Here is a 24,938-nt window from a genome sequence, read left to right as displayed (position 1 = left end):
GATAGAATTATTGTGGTCTATTAATTTTTTCACATGCTCACATGATAGGCATTTTATTTGTTATCCTGGTGTTCACATGTCAATTCCTCAAACCAGGACTGTCTCAGGCAATTACAGGCACTTTACAGGAGAAAGGGGGAGTCTCCCTATCCCATTGTTTGTATTGCAGTATTATCCTCAAGAATACAATAAAAATGAGGAATAACAAGGATTTTATCGTGTTTTTTTTTTCCTTCAACTTTAACTTTGGTGGTCCATTTTTGTTCATGTTCTTCTTTTCTTTAAGTGAATGTTTGTCTTTTACAGGAGAAAGAATGTAGTCTGCCCTCATACCCTACCCGAAGTGAATAAATAAACATGTGATACTCAAAGACATAAAATATGTTGGAATACTTCAGGAAGAAACTGACATTTTTCAATATATTTAGCTTAGATGATAGCTATGACCCATGTGACCTATAGGATATGTTATGTCCAGACCATTCTTCTATTCAATATTAGTGACAGCATAATGATTAACTGGAAAGCAATCTTTTGCAGAATTATCTAGCACAGATAAGAAAGACCTTTCACAAGCTTATTCCATGGTGTTTTTTTTTTTTTACTTTTAATCTATAGTATGAAATAAAAACAGTAGAAAAATAATTTTATATAGAAGGTTACAAGAAATAAGAGAGACAACTTTGCACATTTCTTTTTCTTTCCTCTCCTTCTCCCTCCCCCACCTTTGCTTGGATTTTAATACTTTCAATGAAAGGACCTAAAGGCATGTGCTGCTCTGAGATAAAATATATTTTGCATCACTGTCTTCCCTTTCACATTGTAGGTCTCTGTCTTCACCCCTGTCTGTGTTGGCTCTGAGGCATGTGTTATCTCCTACTAACATGCATCCTGCTGTGTTCTATTACTTAAATGAATGGAAACCTTGTTTGGCCAGCAGAGAAATAGAATGATTATCTAACATGTTTAAATGACTGTATGAATATGCTTTAATCATCATCATTACAAATGTGTTTATTTTACAGTTCTGTAGCTGGGTGAATTACTCTATGTGAATCCCCCACTATATTTATTAATGATGGAAATTCAGTAAGAAGCAGAGAAAAGGGAAATTCTTCATGTATTTGAATGGATGGCAGGTGGTGTTTTCACCCTTTTCGGTGTATGTTTTTATGGGATCATAGATTTAGATTTGAAAGGGACCTGAGAGGCCATCTGTTCCAGAATATTCACTTTACAGATAAGGAAACTGAGACACAGACAGATGAAATCACTTGTTTAGATCACACAGACCTGTGGGACAGCCAGATTGACTGACTTGAAACTGTACATACTTTCTGCTATCCTACTTCATCCCACAACTGCTTCCCCTTCAGATCAATCCTTTATTGTGAAGATTGCATTTTCTCCCCTAAATCTGAGCTTCTTAAACTTTTTCTACTCCTTTTTCTTTTCTACCTCTTTTTTCCTGAGAAATTTTTGTTATCTCAAGTTTATAAGTATATAAAATAAGTATACAAATCAAATATTTACTGATAATAAATAATAATTTCACAATCCCCACATTGTTATGAGACCTCAAATGGGGTCATGAACCACAGTTGAAGAAGGTGGACCTTAGAAGAGCTAAACTAATTTAATCTCCTTCATTTTTGAGCCTTGAACCTTCTTTACAATCTTCTGTACACCACAGAATAATAACTGAGTTGGTACCAAAACCATAAAGATTCACTATTGCACAGGAGTAGTGATCTTACTGCCTTTTTGGTGACATTGCATCCTTTTAATATATATATATATTAGATTACATAGATATGTATATTAGATATATTAGATTACATAGATATGTATATATATAATATGTATATTTAATTTCAAATCACTAGTTTTTAAAAATGATCATTTGCCTGTACTAAAAAAAATTAGAAGCAATATTTGTCTAAAAAGATAAGAGGGAATTAAGAAAATAAGATTGTATTTTCAAAACAGTTTGTAAAATTTATACTTAAAATTTGAGGAGAAAAAGGACAGCAAAGCATAAAACATTTAAACCTAAAGTTTAACTTCTTTTAGATACTTAGATTTCTTTTTTTTTTTGAAATTATGTGAAAATGAATATAATGTTAATATACCCAAGGAAAATTCACTTTCCAATGGGAAAAAGAGAAATTAGGGGATTTGGACTTGTTATTTCATTGGTAACAATAACTACAAATGCAGAAATTCCCTTAATGAAAAAATGAATGAATAATGTTTATTATATTTTTATTATGTTTGAAGCACTAATGATATATATACAAAAGCAAAGATAGTCCTCAGCCTCAAGGATTCTAGTATGGGAGGTAGCTAGGGGTGGGATTTGGTTTGGAAAAGTAAAGAGATAATGAGTAGAAACATAAAATAGTATGTCAATCTACTAGTAGTAATGGTTCCAAATTTGATTTGATTATGGTTCCAGAATAAGAAATAGAGTGGAATCAAGGAGAAGGAACTGAGCATGGTGGCAAGATGACTTATAAAATCAATGCAAACAGATGATTATTTTATCCCTAAGGGTTTTAGATTTGCTTTGGGAATTAGGAGTTGTCCATTCAAGTGAGTTGTCCTGGTCACGAAGTCAATATAATTCAGAGACAGAACTTGAAACTAGGTTTTTCTGATTATGAAGTTGACTATTTATTTTGCCATACTGCCTCGTTCACAGTAAATTTCTTTTTGATGTTATTATTCTAAATGAATGGGAGTATGGTGAAGAGACTATATAGAAGTAGATAGAGAGCTTACAATTGGGAAACTCTATGCTAAAGTTTTTCCCCTAACACATACTGCATGATTGATTCTAGGCAAGATTCAACATCTTATTATCCTAGGCAATTTTCTAAGACTATAAGTTATAGACAAATTCGTGATCAGTATCAGTGGAGAGAAAATGTCCATTTCAGGAATTCTCCTCCTGATGAAATCACAAGTGTTCTTTCCCTCCTGTTTTCTCTCATCCTATATAAAAAAAGGTAGGGAGAATTACAATATGTTTATTAGTCAGAAATAAAGATTCTGTGTCCATCCAGTGTATGGTCTACATTTTGAATAGAACTTTTTATCAGTTGAACTTATTTCCTTATGAACAGATAGCTATGATTTCCTGGTTTCTAATAGGAAAGGATCTCAGAAATCTTAATAAAAAGAAGCTTTGGTGACATCAGACAGTTCTCACAAAACAAACTTTAAATGACTTATGTGAAACAGTATCATGAACATATGGAGTAGATTTCCCATTTGAATCCACTCTGGACTAAAAATTAAGATTAAAATTGTTGGCTTTTACCAACTCTGAAAAGCTTGAAAAATAGTTCAACACATTTGACCCGTCACAAGACTAACTGAGTCTGCCAATACCAAATGGTCTCAGTGCCAGGAAATGTTACAGAAGGAAATGGATATGTTCCTATGCCTTCAAAACCTATTTGGTATAAGGTTCAAGGCTAAATCTATATCTGACATGTTGACAGATAGATCAGAAATGTTCCTCTTTAATATTATGCCCAGTTTTCTCTCTCTCCTGATTTGTTACCACCTCTGGTGGCGCTTGGAGATGAAAACTCTAAGTCAACAGAACAATTTTCTTTAGCATCACTCTTTAGCTTAATGATGAATTTGGATCAGGTTCAGTGGTTGCTGAGAAACTGTTGTTTGACTTTTGGATTCCATTCACATGACTTGATTTTTTTCATTACTCATAGATGATCATTAATAATAGATACTCTCAAGAATGTTATGTGAAAACTAACATTTAAGTGGCTGAATTTCTAAGGCAAAACCTATGAGGTTGGAACAGACTTTTTTTTTTTTTAATCCTGAGGATATGGTCCCTTTTTAAAATTCATCCCCCATGTCTTTTTTAAGTCTGTCAGTTTAGTCACCTCTTGGTAAATGTAGATATATTTAAGAATCATAAAATATTAACTTTGGATAGAACCATTGTCAAATTTCTTAATTTTACACATAAGACTGACATTTCTAGTGTGAAAAAAGGAAAACAGCTGCACATAATAATTTCTTTTGAGAAAGACAGTAAAAGATAATAGGGAGCCTCCTTATTTTCACTCCCATGTTATATTCCATCTTCCATCTTTTTGACTTTGCATTGGTAGTCAATCTTCCATGTCTGATAATGATCGTAAGCTTCAGTGAGTCCAACAGATTACATGGCCTAGTTGCAAAGAGCAAAGAACCTGAAAACACATCTCTGCACTTATAGAATACTCTTCTTGAACTGGACACCATACTGAGAAAGAACAGTCAGAGATTAAGCCATTTAACCAACACTTTCATTATCATATAATTTCCAAATGTGATCAGCATGACATCCTTACTTACCTTTATATAAGCATTTGATAAAAAGTATTTGAAATACACTGAACTCGGATAGAACTCAGTGGCATTCTACTATACACTATCCTCAAGGTGGGCAATGATTGATTAATCTCCACTTTTTGCTTCCAACAGATTTAAAAATACTTAACTGGACTTCTTTCCAGCTTACTTATCGTCATCTCATATAGTTGGATGCCATGAAAAACTCTGTTAGATGCCTTAGTGGAATTCACTTAAACCATAACTGTAATTTTATTGTCTTCATAATTATCTTCATTTCTTAGCTTAATAACCATGTCATAAAAGGTTATGAAGTTAGTTTAGCATGACTTGTCCAAAATGAACCTATACTAGTTCTTAGTAATCTCCTCTTTGTAAATGCAAGAACACTGGTTTAATAATTCATTCTAGAATTTTTCTAGAATCAAATGCAATATTATTAGCCTTTAATTTAAAGTGTTATACATTTCTTCAATCCTGAAACATTTTCTCCTTTCTTTCTTAATGATTCGTTAAGGATTACTGACTAGTTTTCTTGGTTATAAATGAGGCCTGTAGTTCCAAATCATGGATTGACAAATTTTTAAGGGACAAGTAAAGATCATTAATCAAGAATGCAGGTAGTGGACCTTAGGATGGGGCCCAGAACACAGTAGTAGCACTTAATATATTCTTGTTGATGAACTGGTTGTTGCAAGTATAAGCTTAATCTGAACTAGATGCTCCTTTTTATTTAGATAGAGAAACATCCCCATTGGATGTTCGGACAGTGGGAGAACCCTTCCCCAATCAGAATGCTATCCTACCTTTCTGGCATTCTTGTCATCTGTTTTCATGGATGCATCACAGATTTTGTCACCCGACTACACAGATTTCTATCATTATATTGCTTCTTTTTCATTGCTCTTATTCTCATGTGAGTTCTTTCTACTCTATTTCCCTTGCTCAGCTTTATGATGCAAAATTAAAATGAGGGGTGAATGTGGCATCATCTTTATGGATTTCTGAACTTGTTTTCTTGATTTTCACATCTATTAAAATTGTGATCCTCTGATATTTGAGACCCCACCTACCCATCCACCAACTTTTCTTTTATAACTCTTTCCCCTTTTTTACTGCCTTTCAAACCACTTTAGTAGGAAGGAAAGAAATAAGCATTTATCAAATATCTTATATGTTCCAAGTACTGTGCTGAGGTAAGTGCTTTTACAAATATTATTTCATTTTATCCTCCTAGCAATGGAGGCGGTGTTATTATTGCACTCATTTTAGAGTTGTTGGAAGCTGAGGCAAACAAAAGTTACATGACTTGTTCAGGATCACACAGGTACTGTATTTTATCAATATATCATGAAATCTGTTTCAGAGAGCCTATTTTCATAGCTAGTTTCCTCACATTGTCACACTATCTCTTTTACTAAATCAGACTCCTTATTAGTGCCACAGCATTGTGTAGTTCCATAAGGTTCGATTGGTCAATCTGCCCTTGCTTCCCTATGTAATTTCTTGAGGGTTAGGTATCTTGGAAATATTATACCACCATCAACACAGACTTCATAAACTGTGTTAGATTAGGCCTCCTGAATTTGTTGGTCACTTGGTTGTACTCAACTCATACAGAAACATGATTAATGCCTTTTTTTGTACCTCACTTTTTTGGGAAGTATTAGCTTCCTATGAAAAAGTTTCTTAAAAGTGAACAATCCAAGTCTTTGTATAGTTGATCTCATTGGAGGAGAGAGAAGCACAGACTTCAGTATTTAAATTTTGTATTTGTAAATATCTTGAATTACTTAGAAAAGAGATTTGCATATATAGAAATTTCAAATATTTAGAAGTAGAAGTTGCTTAAATGGGAATTCAAATGTTTATATTTTCATTGAAAAGATTAACCTTCAAAAAACTGCCATGTGACCTTAAATGTTTCCCCATATCTCTTTCTACCCCAATAGATCTTAACACAGAGATATTATTGCCTGTAAGAAATAAGATAGAGAAAGAATTTCTTCTTGATGATCCAATCAGAGCAAAAACAAAGGAACCAAGATTTCATAAAAATTTCACTAAATGATGGAATTTATCAAACAATCACACTTCATGCTTTATTCTCTCTGTTGTCTCTATAGGATCATAAAAAGTTACAATTTGAAGAGTACTCAATAATCCCCCTCATGTGACATCTCAGACTACCAATTGCTCAGAAAAGCTAAGACTTAAGGTCTCAAATGTAGAAAAAAATAGAGCTGAGATTTTAACTAAGGTTGATTGGCTTCAAATCTGATGTTCAAACTGCAGCATCATACTCCCTGTTTGTAGAGGGATATTTGAAGATCAGATTAAAGAATACCTCATAGAAAAATTATTATATGAGTATGATTTTTTTCTTTTGTTCAATAAATTTTTATTGCTTTTCAATTATTCTATTTATGAACAACATAATTTTTGACTTCATGATACAAAGCAGTACTAAATTGTATTTTAGCAGTGTAGGCATCATCATGGAAACCAAGAAAAGGCCAAGCCTTGTGCTCAAGCCAGTATTTTCACTGGAAAATACTATTTTTTCACATATAGAACATTTTAAAAATGCATTTGCATGTAAACATTGTAAAGTCCTACCATTTTAAATTCTATTCTTATAAAACTCTAGATACATCAAAAAATAGAGGAAATTTCTAATTGACATTAATATGGCAGTTTAAAACCACAAACAGCTCTCTTTATTCATTTTCAAAACTAATATTCTGCAAATATAATAGAATCTGACATTTCATATACATTACTGCTTTATAATTTTATATTTTAAAAGGAGCCACCTGTAAATACTATTTTCTTTTGCAAAAATAAAACAAAAACAAAATTATAGTGAAACATAAAAATTTCTCAAGTGAAAAAGTTATCATTCTAAGGTTTGGCGAAAATAGTTTTGAATTTGGTTGGGAATTCCATGCTCAGATAATCTCAATATGGAAAATCTAGTTCCACTTGTACCTGGATATGAATTTTCTGATAAGTGCTTATCCAAGCATTGCTTAAAGGCCTATAGTGAGAGGGCTTCTCATTACCCCACTACAGAACACTATACTCCTTTATACCATTAGTGTAGACAAATAGCTGTGAGACTCTCCTCTTCACCACCGAAGCTCACATCACTTGAGGTCATCCCCATATCGCACACTCCCAAGAAAACAAACAAAATAGAACTACTGGCCTGGGGTCCTGACCTTATAGATGGCTAAGGCCCATTGGAGTTAAATTCTAACTGGCATTTCTCCCGGGACCCAGCTTCTATTATTTCCTTCTGTGTTTACCATAGATGTTACAATTTGTCTTTATCCTAGCAAATATTTGACATGCTGAAAGAAAACAAATTGTGAATACATTACTCATAAGTTTCCATATATCCACCAAGACTCTGAAAAGTGTTGGAACTAGAATTTCTAAGGTCATATCTATACCACCAAAACAAAGCAGATGATTGTTGAAACATTGTGGAAAGATTTTTAGGCAGGCTCGACAGGTCATGTATGTCACTAAGATTCTCTCCAAATAAGATTTTTTGGGCTGGCTGGCTGCTGATCTTGTGCTCATTGCCCTAGCATTTGCTGCCTCAGTTCATTTTGTTTTGACTCCACAGACCTGGTACTGAAGTCATTGACAAAAGACCCTGAGTCTAACCTCTAGAAATTTCAGAAATGCAGTTCTCTGGATATTTTAGAGAAATCACCCTCTTTCTTTCCCTTCTACAATCAATGTCTACATATTTAACTGGCAACTGAGTCATTGCAAAGGTTGTTATTTGAAGGCATTACTTATAACTGACTTTACAAGTAATGGAGAATCTTGCAATTTAATCATAATTCATGGACCACAGTTGAGAAAATAAAACATTGCCTGTCATTTGGGGAAATGTGAATCCAGAAAAAATACTTCATTTTAGGAGCTTTGGGATCAGTGAGACTACTGAAAGATAGACGGTTGCTTATTGATAAACATCCAGCCAATCCATTAATTAAAACTTAGAGTAAAATCTAACCATCAGTCTGGGTTTCCAAAATTTACCTTTCAGAAAGACTTTGGCTAATCTATTCCCTAGCCACAAAATCCAAAGAAAATAAATACACCCCAGATGCTGGTCTTAGAGGTTCCCATTGTATTACAAATAAAACTGAATATTTGTTTTTGGAAAGTCTTACTACTGTATATTGTTTAAAGTAAAGGTTACATGTGTTTCTTCATTCCTGTCATGGATTTCAGGTCTTATCCTTGGAATCCTACTTTGCCCACTTTGGTGTCACCAGCATTTCTGTGTTTGTCTACAATGCGCATGATTAAAATAGTATTTTCATATTTCTATGTAGTTGGGGCTTCTTAAAGCAGAGAGTTGGTAAGTGCAAAAAAAGAGATATGCTGTTCCCTAATGGCTTATTACCATTACATTTGCAATTCAGATAAGCTCTAAATTGACTGAAATTTTTAAACACATAGCAGGCAGTTTAAACTAATGATTGTCTGGAGGTTCACATCTGACATGAACTAAGCTTCTGTTCAAAACAAATTGCAAATAATTCCTCCCTTAGAGTCAAAATGTCACTTTTTAAACTCTGCCTTGTTTCCAGATTTTGTCAGTTACATTAAAAAAAAAATCTGCTTTATAGTGAGCGCTCTACATTTGAAAGGTCTGAGTGACATCACTTTTCTATTTTAAAAAGATATATTTTTATGTATATGTATGTTCACATATGCATAGAAATACATGCCCATGTACACATACAAACATGTGTGCATGCATATGCAAACCCTTCCGCTTCTCTAAAAATCCACCTCCCACCCCCTCCTTCTTTTCCCCTTCAAAAATCCTAATTGTAAAGTAAAAAGCCCTTGGGGCAGTGGTAGGCCCAAGTTGCTTAGCAACCCTCAGCAGGTAGCAGGGATTCAGCTGCAGCTGTCCTGATTCTCTCCTAAGAACCTTCTTATTACTGTTTGTGTTAATCTTTAACCAGGCTTTTAAACCACAGTCTTTCTTTGTGGTCCCTTGTTGTTAGATTGCAGGGGCCTACTCAAATGTTGTCCCAGAGGTAATGGTATTAAGGGTGGCTATTGAATGTTTGAAGAGTGATAAGCACTGAAAGAGATTAGAATTGTATGTTGCAGCTAACCTTACTTTACATCCTTACTAAATATCATGAAAATGGTACCCTAATAGGAACAATGGATAGTGTTGACACATAGCTCTAAACGTGCTTTTACTTCCAACCTATAAATACAGTCAGGCTGCTTCCACATAATTGTTTCTTTTAACAGCTCCACATTCTACTACAATGATCACTCAAGGAAGTAAATTAGAATTTGGGTTTAACTTCAGACAGATTTCAAAGTCTTTAGATTTAATTATAGGAGAGGTTAAAAAATCTTTAAAAAATCTAAATGGGCTCATGAGGATATATCTAATATGTGATTGAGATGCCTTAAAAAAAAAAAAAAACTTGAATGGTCCCTATTGAATGTTTATTAGAGAATCTTGACAGTCTCAACATTTCGTGATGGGGTGAGGGAGAAGCTCAGTAATTTCAAGGTAATGAGCTACAGGCACTATTTCTCTTGAAGAGCACTGGAATTTCCTCTCCCCATTCCATTTGATTTTCCTGAGGTTGTATCGTGCTGATAGACAGTATTGCCAACTTACCAAGTACTCCCTGGCAAGTCAGTGGTTTTTCCCTATATAACATGGACCAGTGTGGACACAGTATCACTGAGGCCTTTGTCATTCATTTTGTTTTATCAATAGACCCCAACCATTTTCACATAGCATTGATTCTTCTTTCCCCCATTCTGTTTCTATGGGAACTGAAAGGATTTCCTCACACTTCACAAAGTAAGATAACAGTACATACAGCTCTGCACTCCAGTGAGTGATCCTTCTAAATAATGACTGAATTTTGGAAGTGAGGAAGAGGAGAGGGCATGTAAAAGGAGAAACTCAGGACTCTTCCATCTGTGCTGCACCTACTTGTGGGAACCTATTATTCTTCTGAGCACCACATTTCAAGTTATTGATAAAATATTCATGTAATTTTCATATTTACTAAATTCAATTTGTTTTTTTTTTTCTTTTGGTGCACTGATCACAATGATACAATACTAAGGAGGAAAGGTGATATAATGGGAAGAGCATCAATTTGCAAATGACTTGAATTCGAGTCCAGGTGTTATTAGTCCTTCTGTATTTATCCTTGGGCACAGCCTCTCCAAATCATCTGTAAAAAGAAGGATCTGTTAGGACCTTTCCAATTCTAAACTTAGAATTTTAAAAAAGATCATAAGGTTGATAGAACTCTCTCCTGAGGTGTAGGTAGTATTAATATTAATATTTCCAAATAACAGATAAGAAAGCCAAGGCACAGAAAGGTTTGGTGGTTTTTCCATGGTGACAACTTGAAAGTATCAGGACTAGAATATAATCTCATGAAATGATCCAGCTATTCAGGAAAGCAATTTGGAAGTATGACTAAAAGCTATAAAACTATGTATACCCTTTGACCCAGTAGTGCCACTATTGGGTTTGTATTCCAAGGAAATCATAAAGGAGGGGAAAGGACCCACATGTGCAAAAATGTTTGTAGCAGCTCTTTTTGTGGTTGCAAAGAACTGGAAAATGAGTAGATACCCTTCAGTTGGGGAATGGCTGAATAAGTTATGTTATATGAAGATAATAGAATATTATTATTCTATTAAAAATGGATAGAATAACTGATTTTAGAGAGGCCTGGAAATATTTACATGAACTGATACTGAGCAAAACAAGCAAAACCAAGAATATATTGTACACAATGACAGCAAAAATGTGCAATGATCAACTATAAAAGACTTGGTTCTTCTCAGTGGTTCAGTGATCCAAAGCAATCCCAATAGACTTTGGATAGAAAATGTCATGGGTATCCAGAAAAAGAACTAAAGAGACTGAATGTAAATCGACACATGATATGTTCACTTCATTTTCTGTTTTTTTTTTATCTTTCCCATGATTTTTGCCTCTCAACATAATTCATAAAGCAATGTGTGTTAAAAATAAATAAATATGAATATAATCTCAGTGAATCTAGTCTAGCATATATGCCATTTCAAATGAACTAGCATCTCATTTTTCTTTTCCTATTTGTATTCTGGTAATTTTTTAATAGCATGTAGAGTTTAACTTGGTCTGTGTATGTGTCTGTGAATATCATTATTTTGACACATTATTTGTAACAAAATAGTGTTCTAGAAAAGGCACAGAATTCTCAGTTACTTTACCTGGCTCTCGGTTTTCCTTCTACTTAATAATAAAAATAAAGAATTTTATTAAATTACTTAATTTAATAATTATTTAATATGGATATATATTATATATCACATAATGAATATAATACTAAATAATATATTATATATAATAAATAAGACAATTGTCTAATGAGTAATATGTTACTCAATAATTTAATAATTCTCTAATAATAAGTTTAAATTTATTAAAGAATAAAAATAAAAAATAAAGAATTTGAATTATAAAATTCTCATATAACATTTTTGAGTGGAAGATTGAAGTATTTATGAAATAACCCAATTTCAATACATTTTCCTCACTGAATGTCAAGGACATTTGAAAAATAGTTGGTTTACATTTATGACTACATCATAGCCACTCAAGATTCAAATTGATCTATGATCTCATCATTGTGAATATTTCCTCTAATAACTTATCACAATTCATTTATGTATATAATTCCTATCCTTGTGATGTCAGAAAAAATAAAGCAGAGTTCCTATCATCTTCAATGGACACCTTATTGTCAATTTATAAGTATAGAACTACTCTGTGAAGATCTATTAGTAAATTAGGCTCAAGGCACTAAGGCAATCCTACCTGGTGCTCATGAAAATTGTTTCAATTGTATTTTGAAGTGCTTAGAAGACTAACCATGAAGCATTAGTTTTAGCTATGACCTTAGGCACATTTTGATGCTTCAGTGCTCAAGGTTCTGTGATTTCCTAATTGAAGATACCTCCTTCCCTACTATAGATTATGAGTGCTTTGTAGATGTTTTCATGAATTACTTGTGCCCAAAGAAATCCATTTCCATATGGCCAGATCTCTGAGGGTGATGAGCCTTTAGGGAATTAGCTTAATTAGAAAACTAATGTACCTGCAATCTACAGAGGGATGGCAGATCCCTGACACTCACTGGCTGGGTAAACATGGGTGTTTCTAAACTACTCTGATCTACATTCTAAAGTAGAGATAGTGATACCGGTTCTATTTACATAGAAGAGTTGTAAGACTCAAATGAGAAAATAGATGTGAAATATTTTGTAAACTTTTGTAGTCTTAGATAAATATAAAGAGTTAATATTGCTAAGGCTATCTCTGAAGCCAGTCCATCTTGGTAACAGTTTACAGAGATCATACATGCTGTTCTAGAGTAGTTTTTGAGAAATGAGGGTCACTTTTATGCTCTAATAAGACATCAGAGTATCTGTTCCTCTAATTTGGATTTGCCTTATTTGAATTCAAATGCCCAGCTGCTCTTCATTTCTTTTATCATAAGACTATACAAACTGATAGACAAATAAGCTAATATTGTTTCTCTTGCACTTAGATTTTCATGACTGATGAAGTCATCTTTATGCATAGTCAGAACATACAGTATTCAGAAATGAGAGTCAGCATAGAGAAATAATAATTCCTTATGATAAAGCTCTGAAAGTATAGATATATTAAAAATATGGGTCTGATTTGCCAACCTAACCCAGACACATTAGACCCAGGGTTTCTACAAGCCTATGTTAGAAAGAAAAGACACTTACATTTGATAGAAATCTATTGATAAGATTTTATGATCATTTTTTTTAAAACATCAGAGAGGACTAGTAATATCATATAACTGTATTTACTCCATGGATTATAACATGTTCTCAAATATGGGCTTAATTAATTACATGGAATGAAGTATTTAAATATTATATATATAGAAGACGTGTGTGTACATGTACGTGTTGTGTGATTATGCATATGTGTGTTTGTGTTGGATCAGTCCTTTTATTTCATTGGTATGGCAGACTCCCAGTATGAAAACTTTCTCTACTAATGTAGATCAGTATCTTGTAACTCATATTTACTATACATTATCCATTAGACTATAAGTTCTTTGAAAACGAAGACTGAGTTTTTTCTCATTTTTGTATCTCTGCCTCTTAGCACAGTACCAGATATGTAGTAGGTACTTAATAAGTGTTAAATTGATTGATTGATATTCTTAGAGAATTATCTAGGATACTTCTTAGTTACACAAGTAGCATGTGACAGAGACAGGACTTGAACATGAGTCTTCTTGACTTCAGTGCCTCACCTGGATTTGTCATAGTGCTATACATACCTTATCAGGGAGCATGAATGCCAAGTTACTTGATCTTACTCATTGCTCAGGAACAGATACTTTTTTTTTTTTTTTCATTTTTCTCTTGGATCATTTTTTAAAATAGTATTTTATTTTTCCAAATACATGCAAAGATAGTTTTCAACATTCACCTTTGCAAAAACTTGTCTTCCAAAATTTTCTACCTTGCTCCCTCTCTCCCCTTTCCCCTAGAAATAAGCAATTCAATATAGATTAAACATGTACAATTTTTCTAAACATATTTCCATATTCATCATGCTGTGCAAGAAAAATCAAATCAAAAGTGGGGAAAACACAAAAAAGAAAAAATAAGCAAGCAAGCAAACAAAGAAAGTGAAAATACTATGCTTTGATCCTCATTCAATCTCCATAGTTTTCTCTCTGGATATGAATAGCTTCCATAATGGTCTATTCAAATTGCCTTGTATTACTCCATTGATGAAAAAAGCCAAGTTACAGTTTAATAAACTCTTAGTTCCTTCTTACAGTATTTTTACCAAGAAAACCCCAAATGAGGTCATGAAGAATTTGATTTGACCAAGATGACTATATAACCACCACATATATGCAAATACATATATTTATATATGATGAGAAATTATCACATATATCTATTTTATATGTATATATACATATTTGTGTGTATTTATATATCTATACATATTTATGTAAAATGAATACATATATCTATCTATATAATTAATTAACCTGAGCAAAACAAAAGAAAATTGGCAAACCTAAAAATGACTTCAAATATCTAAAACCTTTTGTGAAACTCCTAAGTTGATCAATTAAATTGTTTATTTTGATATTTTTGAGGTAAAGAGAAAAACAATTTTGTAAATTTAAAGACAAATAGAATCCACAAATATTTTAGGAACCAAAAAAAGAGCTAGAGATTTATATAACGCTTGTCTTCTGAAGCCCCATTTGTCTACCCTTTTACTCAATGGCATCATCATTATTGGAGAATGAGTATCAAAAGGAAGACAATAATCTAAAGCAAAGAATCCTAGGCTCACTTACTTCTATCATTTTCCTTTGACAGAATTAGTATGGAGCTATCACAAAACAATTCAGGGACTTTAGATGTAAGTAATCAAGGGGGAAGGGTGTCTCTGTTTCTTTTGCTACAAAAATTTGTCTTCTGATTGCTATAAGTGTGCATTAAGACATTGATTAGTCTGTCCAAGAGTTTGCTGAGTACCTGTAAACTAGGAAGGGGAATAATATGTGGTATTTCCATAATTTTTACTTGAAAAATAATAATCTGTGTTACCTTATTTCCCAGTCTTTTGAGAAAACCTCTGCCTCTCCTTGATTCTGCTATTTTCTTTCAGCTCAACTTATGTGGCTGTATCATCAATCTCATTTTTCATTCAACCTATATTCTAATAGACTATATCCTCAGCTTCCTGCCATTGCCATGGTGATATAATATACTTATGCCTTTATTAAAAATTTATCTTAAATAGATCTTCTAGGAACTGGTCTTTTAGTCAAAGGCCATTTTTCAACTTCATCCTCCATTTTCTCCAAATATAAAAATACTGGGGATGTGTATATGGATATTTATTATGCTGTTAATGTAAAAGAAATGGGGACATATTTTCAAATTTTGGTGCTTGAGTTACTCCAACAAACTATGCCCAGAGAAACTGCTTCCTATTCAACCAAAAGACTGATGGAATATTATTTCCTGAACTAATTTGGTTGCACTTTCTTACTTTTTTAGGCAAACTCCAGGTCTTGATTAGTATCATTGTTGTCTCATCTGATGATCTATTATCAGAAGGTTTAAATTTTCAATATGAGCTGGATTAGATCAAGAGAGGTCTAGGAGGACAGATATTTAGCATAATTTCTAGTGTTTTTTTTTAATGTATTGAATTGAAAGAGGCTATTGTTACCCAAAATACTCAACATGCTGCACTATTATCTACTTTTTCCTAAAAAGAGATTTTTCACAATTATAATGGATAAAGGGAAGTAACCATTGTCTCTATTGTATATAATGAGAAATGAATTACAAGGAGATTGGAAGAAAATGAGAGGATATTGTCCCAAGTGTGTGTAAATTAGATAGGATAATTTCAAAAAGGTCAAATCTGGAGTCTGAACACAGGTTGGTGAATAAAGAAAATTGTGAGAATATTTTTTCATTATAGTTAAATTAAAAATAAATTTAACAATACAAAAGACAAGGAATAAATGTTCACATTTAAATATGTGTTTTCTAAAGCTATCTGTAGTACAGTGGAAAGAGAAATATCAATAAAATAAGAAGACCTGGATTCAAATCTTGCCTCTGTCCTAAGATACTTGTATGACTATGGGCAAGCACTAAATCTGCTGGGTTATTAATTATGTCATTTGAAAAATAAGGAGGTTGCTCTCTTCTAGTTCTATATTGATTATCCTATGATAAGGCACTGAGATGTAATGAAAATGATATCATACTGATAATAAGGGGACCTGAACTCTACTAACTAGTTATCTTGGCCAAGCCCTATTAATTCTCTAAGGAAGAGAAAAGAAGAAGGAACTCAGCGTTTATTAAACTCCTTCTATGCAATAAGCACTGTGTTAAACACTTTACAAATATTATCTCATGTGATCCTAATCAGATCCCCAGTTTCTTCTATCTGTAAACATGAGGCTTGAACTAATTTGTAAAATTCTCTTCTAGTTTCAATTCAACTAAATTCAATCTGTTATTAAACCAAAAAACAAAAATGCTGAACTCTAAGCATGTTTTAATATTCTACAGTTACTTATTTTGGCTTTCAGTTCTATTCTATGAACATTTATTAAGCATCTACCATATGTAAACCACTGTTTTAGTCACTGGAGACACAACACATACACACAAACTCCCTATTCCCCCAAAATTTATATCCTACTGGGGAATATAGCATGTAAACAATTAAGCAAATTAAAAAAATAGTAATTTCAAAAACCCACGAATAGATAGGAAACCTTTGGAAAGGTGACTTTGAAAAATGATAGGGTTCTATGAGGTGGAAGTGAAAAGGAAGGATATTCTAAAAACTAAATAAAAAAAAAAATTTGCCTAATGAAAAGGCCATCTCATTCATCAGCTAATACTGGCAAGGTTGCTATAATTTCTCTAATGTGTTTTTGAGTCGTCTTTTGAACTAAATGAAACATAATGTTATAAAGTTACATGGCCAAAAATATTGTGTATGGACTTTTAATTTTCAATACTATTTAGTATTGATAATAATTAAATGTGATAGTAATTAAATAATTTTTAAAAGATGCTATAAATCCTCAAAGTATATGAACCCATAGGATTGCTAATAATTCTGCTTTGCAGTTACAGGTATATAATATTTGGGCTAACTCCCTGGAGGGCCTCAGGGTCAGTCAGAGTCAGGATCAATCAAAGTCCTTGGTCTTTAGGGGGAGAAGTGAAGGAGGAAGGCAAGCTGCCGTGTGGCTTGCCAAAGATGTATCCTGGATTCTAGAGTCTGGAATCTCCAGCCTCTCTCCTCCTAGTCTTGTAGCCAAGTGACCCTGACCTCTCTCCCTCAGTCCTCCAATCCTTGTCTATGATTACCTCACCACCACACATTCAGCAAGCTCCAATCATGAGGAGAGCCATCACATTACCATATCATCTAAGTATATGCTTAAAAGAGCCATTATCTCACATCGATAGATAATTAGCCTTAAGTGCTCTGCTGTTTGATTCAAGCACACCTTTTCAGAGTTTCAACTCTCTATAAATATATCTATAGAATATAAACATTACAGATGAATATGCAAATTGTTATACTTTTAAAGCCAGTTAAATATCTGATATGCCTAAAACAGGGTTTAAGATTTCAGAACAATGTTAAATAAAATATGATATGGAAGAATAGGTAATCTGCATAATCAGAGACATTCATAATAGAGGGTAGGACTGTGGGTAAGAAGTGAATTGGGCCAAGAAATAAGACCAAGAGAAATGGACTGAGGCTAGAAATTGAGCAATTGAGATGTAAAGTTAGGGCAAAACTGTGGTTAGTTTAATGTTAAATTATTTTTTATTTGATTGTCAAAGGAAAAAGATCTCAGAATCATGTCTTTGAATATTGTAGATTAATAATTTTGTTTTTGTTAACTATGAATACTATGGGGGGATGGGAAATTATTCTGTTAAGTGGGCAGGGAAGTGTTTTTCTTCAAAAGTTCTCAGTTCAATTAAAATGCTTAGATAGGTAATATGTACAATTTTCCTCATTCTACTTTAGTTGTTTAACAGTTGGATTTATTAAAAATGTAGACAGCATAATATGTAAAAGTGTTATTAAACTATGTCCTTTTCCCTTGAGAGCTCACTATTAGTTATCTACCCCAAGACCAAAGATAGAAGGAAACTTTGATATATAGTAAAATATACAGAGCAGCACTTTTTTTTAAGAAAAATGTCTTTTTCTGATGGAAAATGGAAATAAAGCAAATGTCACTTGAATATGGATTTGCCGAAGAAATTGTGTTATATATTAAATATTGTTGCTTAATAAATGAAGATGTGAGGTCTTCAGAGAAATATAGAAAGACTCATTATGAACTGATGCAGAATGATTAAGCAGAACCATAAAAACAATATATGCAGGAATAACTATATCTTAATATCATGATTTAAAGATATTAATATGAATTGTAATGGTCCCCAGAGAAGAGGTGAATAAATGTACCTTCTTCTTTCCTTTGAATAATTATAGAATGTTGCGTGCATTGTCATACTTTGTTGCTGTCTTGGTTTGCTAGTTTTTTGGAATATTTCCAAGGAAACACTCAGTGGGATATTATGAGGAGTATGTTCAGAAATGCTTGTGATGTAAAAAAAGGGAAAGATAAAACATTTTTAGACAATGATTGAGTTAATTATTAGAATGTGTCTATTTTTGGACAGAGACAAAATCTTTAACCTCAAAGTCTTCCCATCTTACATTGTTGATATTGCAGGTAACCTTTGGATAACTGGTTTTTTTTTTTTTTTTTTTTTTTTTTGAATGAGATCTATCACAAAAAGAGTTCTTGCTTCAGAATTGCTTATGTTCTTTATCCATAGAAAAGATTCTGCTCAAGCAAAACTAGAATAGCTGACCTATTTAGCTCTCCACATGCGTGCTGCATATGTCCATCGAACCTCACCATTGGAAGGGATTTATAGATCAACTAATCCAGTCTCTCTCACCCAGTGTTGAAATTACCTGATATGTATCATTCAACTTCTCATTATAAGTTTTCAGTGACCAGAACCTAACCAAATATTTCATTTTATCTTGACACAGTTTCAATTATCAGAAAGCCTTTTCTTATATTAAACTAAAATCTGTCTATAATTTCCAATTAAGCCACAGTAGCTTTGTGCTGTCCTGTTATGCTTTCCAAAAGACAGACCTGTGCAAAATGGAATGCAGTCTTATTAAGAAGTAAAAGCACCATCACTAAAGATTTTCATGTTTAGAATAGAAGACTACTTGTAGATGATAGAGCAGAAAGGATTAATCTTTGAAACAGTAGGTTGAATTATGATTTCTAAAGTCCCTTCTAATTCTTGGCTTTTGTATATCCAAAGAATTCTCCTAACCTACTAATCTATTGTGGTTTTCCTTGAGAGTATAGCATAGTTTAGCACAAGTTGTGCTAGTATATGAAATGTTTCACTAGAAAAATAACTGACTTGGGAAACAGATCTAGGAGACATAATTTAAAAAATATTGAACTACCTGAAAATTAAAAAGACCGTAGACATAATCTTTCCAAAAATTATCAAGGAAAACTGTCTTGGTATTTTAGAAACAAAGGGTAAAATAGAAATTGAAATAATCCACCAATTACCTCTTGAAAGTGAACCCAAGTTAAAAATTTCCAGGAATATTGTACAAAATTCCAGAACTCCAGGTCAGGGAGAAAATATTGCACACATCCAGAAAGAAACAATTCAAATATTGTAGAGCCACAAGATAACACAAGATTTAGCAGCTTTTAAAGGAAACTAGGGCAAAGGAGCTAGGATTACAAGGAATCATTTACTCAGCAAAATTGAAGATAATCTCAGAGGAATAGTGGATATTCACTGAAGTAGATGACTTTCAAGCATTCTTGAAGAAAGAACCAGAAGTGAATGGAAATTTTGGCTTTCAAATACATGACTCAAAAGAAGCATTAAAAGGTAATCAAGAAAAGGAAAATATATGGGATTTAATAATATTAATCTTTTTTATATGCCTACATGGGAAGAGAATACTTGTAGAGCATAAGAACTTTGTTTAGATAGAGAACAAAAGTGTAGGTTGACTATGAAGGGATAATATCTAAAAAAAAATAAAATTAAGGGGTGAGAAAAGAATGTACTCTCCCAGTTTCTCTGGAAAACCACATGAAATCAAACCTCTAAACAAAGTTTGACAAAAGAAAACCACTCTCCATCTTAAGATAGACTGAGAAAACTTCACTGGGGTGAAAAGGGTATTCAGCTCAGGTAGACTCTGGGAAAGAAGGTGAGAAGATCTTAACCACAGCAAATCAGCAACTAAGACTCTCAGTCCTGGCTCAGGGGAGGAGCAAATCAGTGGGGCAGTTTCCAATCCCAGCTCCAAAGGCAAACTCTGGAAAGCCAGCTGTTTCCTGAACAGAGAAGGCAAAGCTACTCTTTATAAACACAAGGGGCTTCTGTGCTCAAAACCAAGGCTGAGAGCTGCACAGGAAGCTTGGGACAGTGCCATCTTTACTCTAGGAGCAGAGCTCTACCATAAAAGTAAAAAAAAAAAAAAAAAAAAAAAAGGAAATACCAAAAGAAAAGTAAAGGAAAGGAGCAAGAAACAGAATCTTGATCATAGAAAGCTACTATGTTGACAGGGCATACCAAAACACTGACTCAGAGGAGTACAGAATGTCCACAGAAAAAAATCTCAAAGAGCGAGATAAATTGTTCTCAGGCCCAAAGAGGCTTATTTGGAATGGCTCATAAAAGACTTCAAAACACAGATAAGAGAGGTAGAAGAAAAAAAATGAGAAAAGAGATGAGAAGTATGCATGAGAGAGTCAACAGTTTGGAAAAGGAAGGGAAAAATTGTCTGAATAAAACAAGTACTTAAGCAGTAGAAGAAGATTTAAAAGATAACTAAAGAAAATCACACATTAAAAACTAGAACAGAGCAAACAGAGGCCATGACTTTGTGAGACAGCAAGAATCAACCAAACAAACTAAAAGAATGAAAAAATGGGGAAAAAAATGCGAAATACCTCATTGGAAAAACAGTTAACCTGGAAAATAGATCCAGAAGAGACAATCTAAAAATTACTGGCCTACCTGAAGGCCATCCAAAAAATGAGCCTGGATAACATTCTATAAGAGGTCATTAAAGAAAACTGACCTAATATTCTAGAAACAGAGAGGGGAATACTCATTGAAAGAATCCATTGATCACCTCTTCAAAGAAATCCCACAAGGAAAACCCAAGGAACATTGTTGCAAAACTCCAAAACTTTAATTTCAAGGAAAAAATACTGCAAGCTGCCAGACAAAAACAATTTACATATCAAAGAGCAATAGTCAGGATTACTAGGATCTGGCAGCTTCTACAATAAAGAATCAGAGGACCTGGTATATCATATTCCATAAGGCAAAGGATCTGAGGTTACAACTAAGAATCAACTACCCAGTGAGAGTCAGAATCTTATTTCAGGGGAGGAGATGGAGTTTCAATGAAATCTGTGACTTTCAATCATTTCTATTGAAAAAACCAGAACTAAACAAAAAAAATTAATATACAAATACATCACTCAAGAGAAGTATAGAAAGGTAAATGGGGAAAAATATGTATTTAAAGGTTAAACTGTTTACATCACTAGATGGGAAAACAATATCTATAACTCTTGAGAACTATATCTGACACTGGGGCAGACAAGAAGGATTATCACATGGATTTACAGTGTGATTGTGAATGGACTCTCATGCCATGACATCAAAGAAAAAGACATTAAAGGGATGGGGAAAAGTCTGTTCTGGAAAAAGAGGAAAAGGAAGGTATAATGGGACAATTAGTTCACATCAAGAGGCTCAAAAAGCCTATTCCAATCCAGGGAAAGAAGGGGGAGGAGGGATAAGCATTGTCTGAAGATTGATCTCATCAATTAGGAATAACCTAATCATTCATTTGGGTATGGAAATTTATTTAATCCTATAAAGGAGTAGGAGGATAAAGAGGAAAAGAAAAGGGAGGGACAGGATAGAAGCTAAGGCAGAAATACTAGGACAAAAGGTAAGAGAAGGGGAGAAAGGATTGATAAAAGATAAGGTAGTGGGTGGAGTGAGTTTAAAAAAAATATTAGGAGATTGGGGGGTGGGGATGATAGGAGATAAGGTAGTGAGTGGGGTAGTTAAAAAAAACCCACAGGATTAAGAACAGGATGGAGAGAAAAAAGTATATAAAAAGAAGAAAATAGGATGGAGAGAAATACAGAGCTGGTAATCATAACTGTGAATGTGAATGGGATTAATTCTCCCATAAAATGAAATCAAACAGCAGAGTGAATTTAAAAAAAAGAATCCTACAATATGTTGTTTACAAGAAACACATTTGACACAGAGATATATACAGAGTAAAGATAAAAGACTGGAACATAGCAATTCTGATCTCAGATAAAGTTAAAGGAAAAATATATCATATTAAAAAAGTTAAGGAGGGAAAGTACACCTTGATAAAGATTACAATAAATAATGAAGTAATAATGATACTAAATATATATGCACCATGTGGTAGAGCAGGCAAATTTCCAGAGGATATTTTAATAATTACAGGAAGAAATAGACAGCAAAACTATTCTGGTGGGGAACCTCAACCTTCCTTTTTCAGACTCAGACAAATCTAACCCCAAAATAAACAAAAAAGAAAATAGAGAAATTAATAGAATCCTAGAAAACCTGAATATGATAGACATCTACAGAAAATTGAATAAACACAGAAAGGCATATACCTTTTTCTTGACTACATGACACCTACACAAAAACTAACCATGTCTTAGGGCATAAAAACCTCACACTCAAATGCAAAAAACAGAAGTAGTAAATGCTTCTTTTTTAGACCACAGTGCAATAAAAATTATATTTGATAAAGGACCAGGGTAAGTTAGACTAAAAAACCAATTGAAATTAAACTAATTCTAATGAATGAGTGGGTTAAACAACAAATTAGAGAAACAAAACATAATTTCATCCAAGATAATGACAATAATGAAACAATGTACCAAAACCTATGGGATGCAGCCAAAGCAGTTCTTAAGGAAAATTTTATATCTTTAAATTTCTACATAAATAAAATAGAGTAAGAGGAGATCAGTGAATTAGGCAAGCAATTAAAAAAGATAGAAAAATAATAACTTACCCTCCCCAATTAAATACCAAATTAGAAATTTTGAAACTCAAAACACATTAGTAAAGTAGAAACTAAGAAAACTATTGAATTAATAAACAAAACTAAGAGTTGATTTTGTGGGAAAAAATTATCAAAATAGATAAACCTTTGGTTAATTTGATCAGAAAAAGAAAAGAAAAAAAATAAATCACCAGCTTCAAAAATGAAAGGGGTGATATCACTACCAATGAAAAGGAAATTAAAGCAATAATTAGAAGCTATTTTGCACAACTCTATAGTGGCAAGTCTGACAATCTAACCAAAATGGATGAATATTTATAGAAATATAAATTGCCCAGGTTAATGGAAGAGGAATTAAAATACTTACATAGTCCCATTAAAAAAAAAAAAAAAGAAATTAAACAGTCATTAATGAACTCCCTAAGGAAAAACCTCCAGGGCCAGATGGATTCACAAGTGAATTCTATCAAACATTTAAAGAACAATTAATTTCAATATTATATGAACTAACTGGAAAAATAGGGGAAGAAAGAATTCTACCTAATTCTTTTTATGACACAGATTTGGGGCTATACCAGGCAGGGCCAAAACAAAGAAAGAAAATTACAGACCAATCTCCCTAATGAATGTTGATGCAAAAATTTTAAATATAATATTAGCAAAAAGATTACAGCACCTTATCAACAGGATACTATACTATGAACAAGTAGAATTTATACTAGGAATGCAGGCAGGAAAACTATTACCATCATCAACCAGAACTAACAGAAATCATATGATAATCTCCATAGATGCAGAAAAAGCTTTTGACAAAATACAGCACCCATTCTTATTAAAAACAATAGAGAGTAAATAAAGGGAGCTTTCCTTAAAATAATAAGCAATTATCTGTCTAAAATTTATAGCAAGCATCATTTGTAATGGAAATAAGCTGGATGCATTCCCAGTAACATCAAGGAAGAAACAAGGATGCTCATTATCACCACTATTATTCAACATTGTACTGGAAATCTTGGCTTTAGCAATAAGAAAAAAAAAAAAGAAATTAAAGGAATTAGAATAGGCAGTGAGGAAATAAAACTATCACTCTTTGCAAATGATAAGATGATACATTTAAAGAATCCTAAAAAATCATCCAAAAATCTACTGGAAACAATGCACAGTTTTAGCAAAGTTTCAAGATATAAAATAAACCCAAAGAAATCATTAGCTTTTCTATATATTACTGACAAAGCCCATCAGCAAGAGATAGAAAAAGAAACTCTATTTGAAATTACTGTAGACAAAATAAAATAAAATACTTTGGGGTCTACCTACCAAGACAAACCCAAGAACTGTGAACAGAATTACAAAACACTTCTAACACAAAGAAAATCAGATCTAAACAATTGGAACATATCAATTGTTCATGGCTAGACTGAGCTAATAATAACAAAAATGAGACTTCTGCCTAAATTGGCTTACTTGTTCAGTGCCATACCAAGTAAACTGTCAAAACATTATTTTATAGAACTAGGAAAAATAGTAACAAAATTCATCTGGAAAAACGAAAGGTCAAGAATATCAAGGGAATTAATGGGGAAAAAAAGTACAAAGAATGGTGGCTTAGCAGTACCAAACCTAGAACTATTTTATAAAGCAGGAGTAATTAAAACCATTTGGTACTGGCTAAGACATACGGTGGTAGATCAGTGGAATTAATTAGATACACAAGACACAATAATCAAGGCCTATA

Source organism: Sarcophilus harrisii, chromosome 1, assembly GCF_902635505.1.
Source record: "Sarcophilus harrisii chromosome 1, mSarHar1.11, whole genome shotgun sequence".
Lineage (NCBI taxonomy): Eukaryota > Metazoa > Chordata > Mammalia > Dasyuromorphia > Dasyuridae > Sarcophilus > Sarcophilus harrisii.
Note: the sequence above shows the minus strand (reverse complement) of the source record.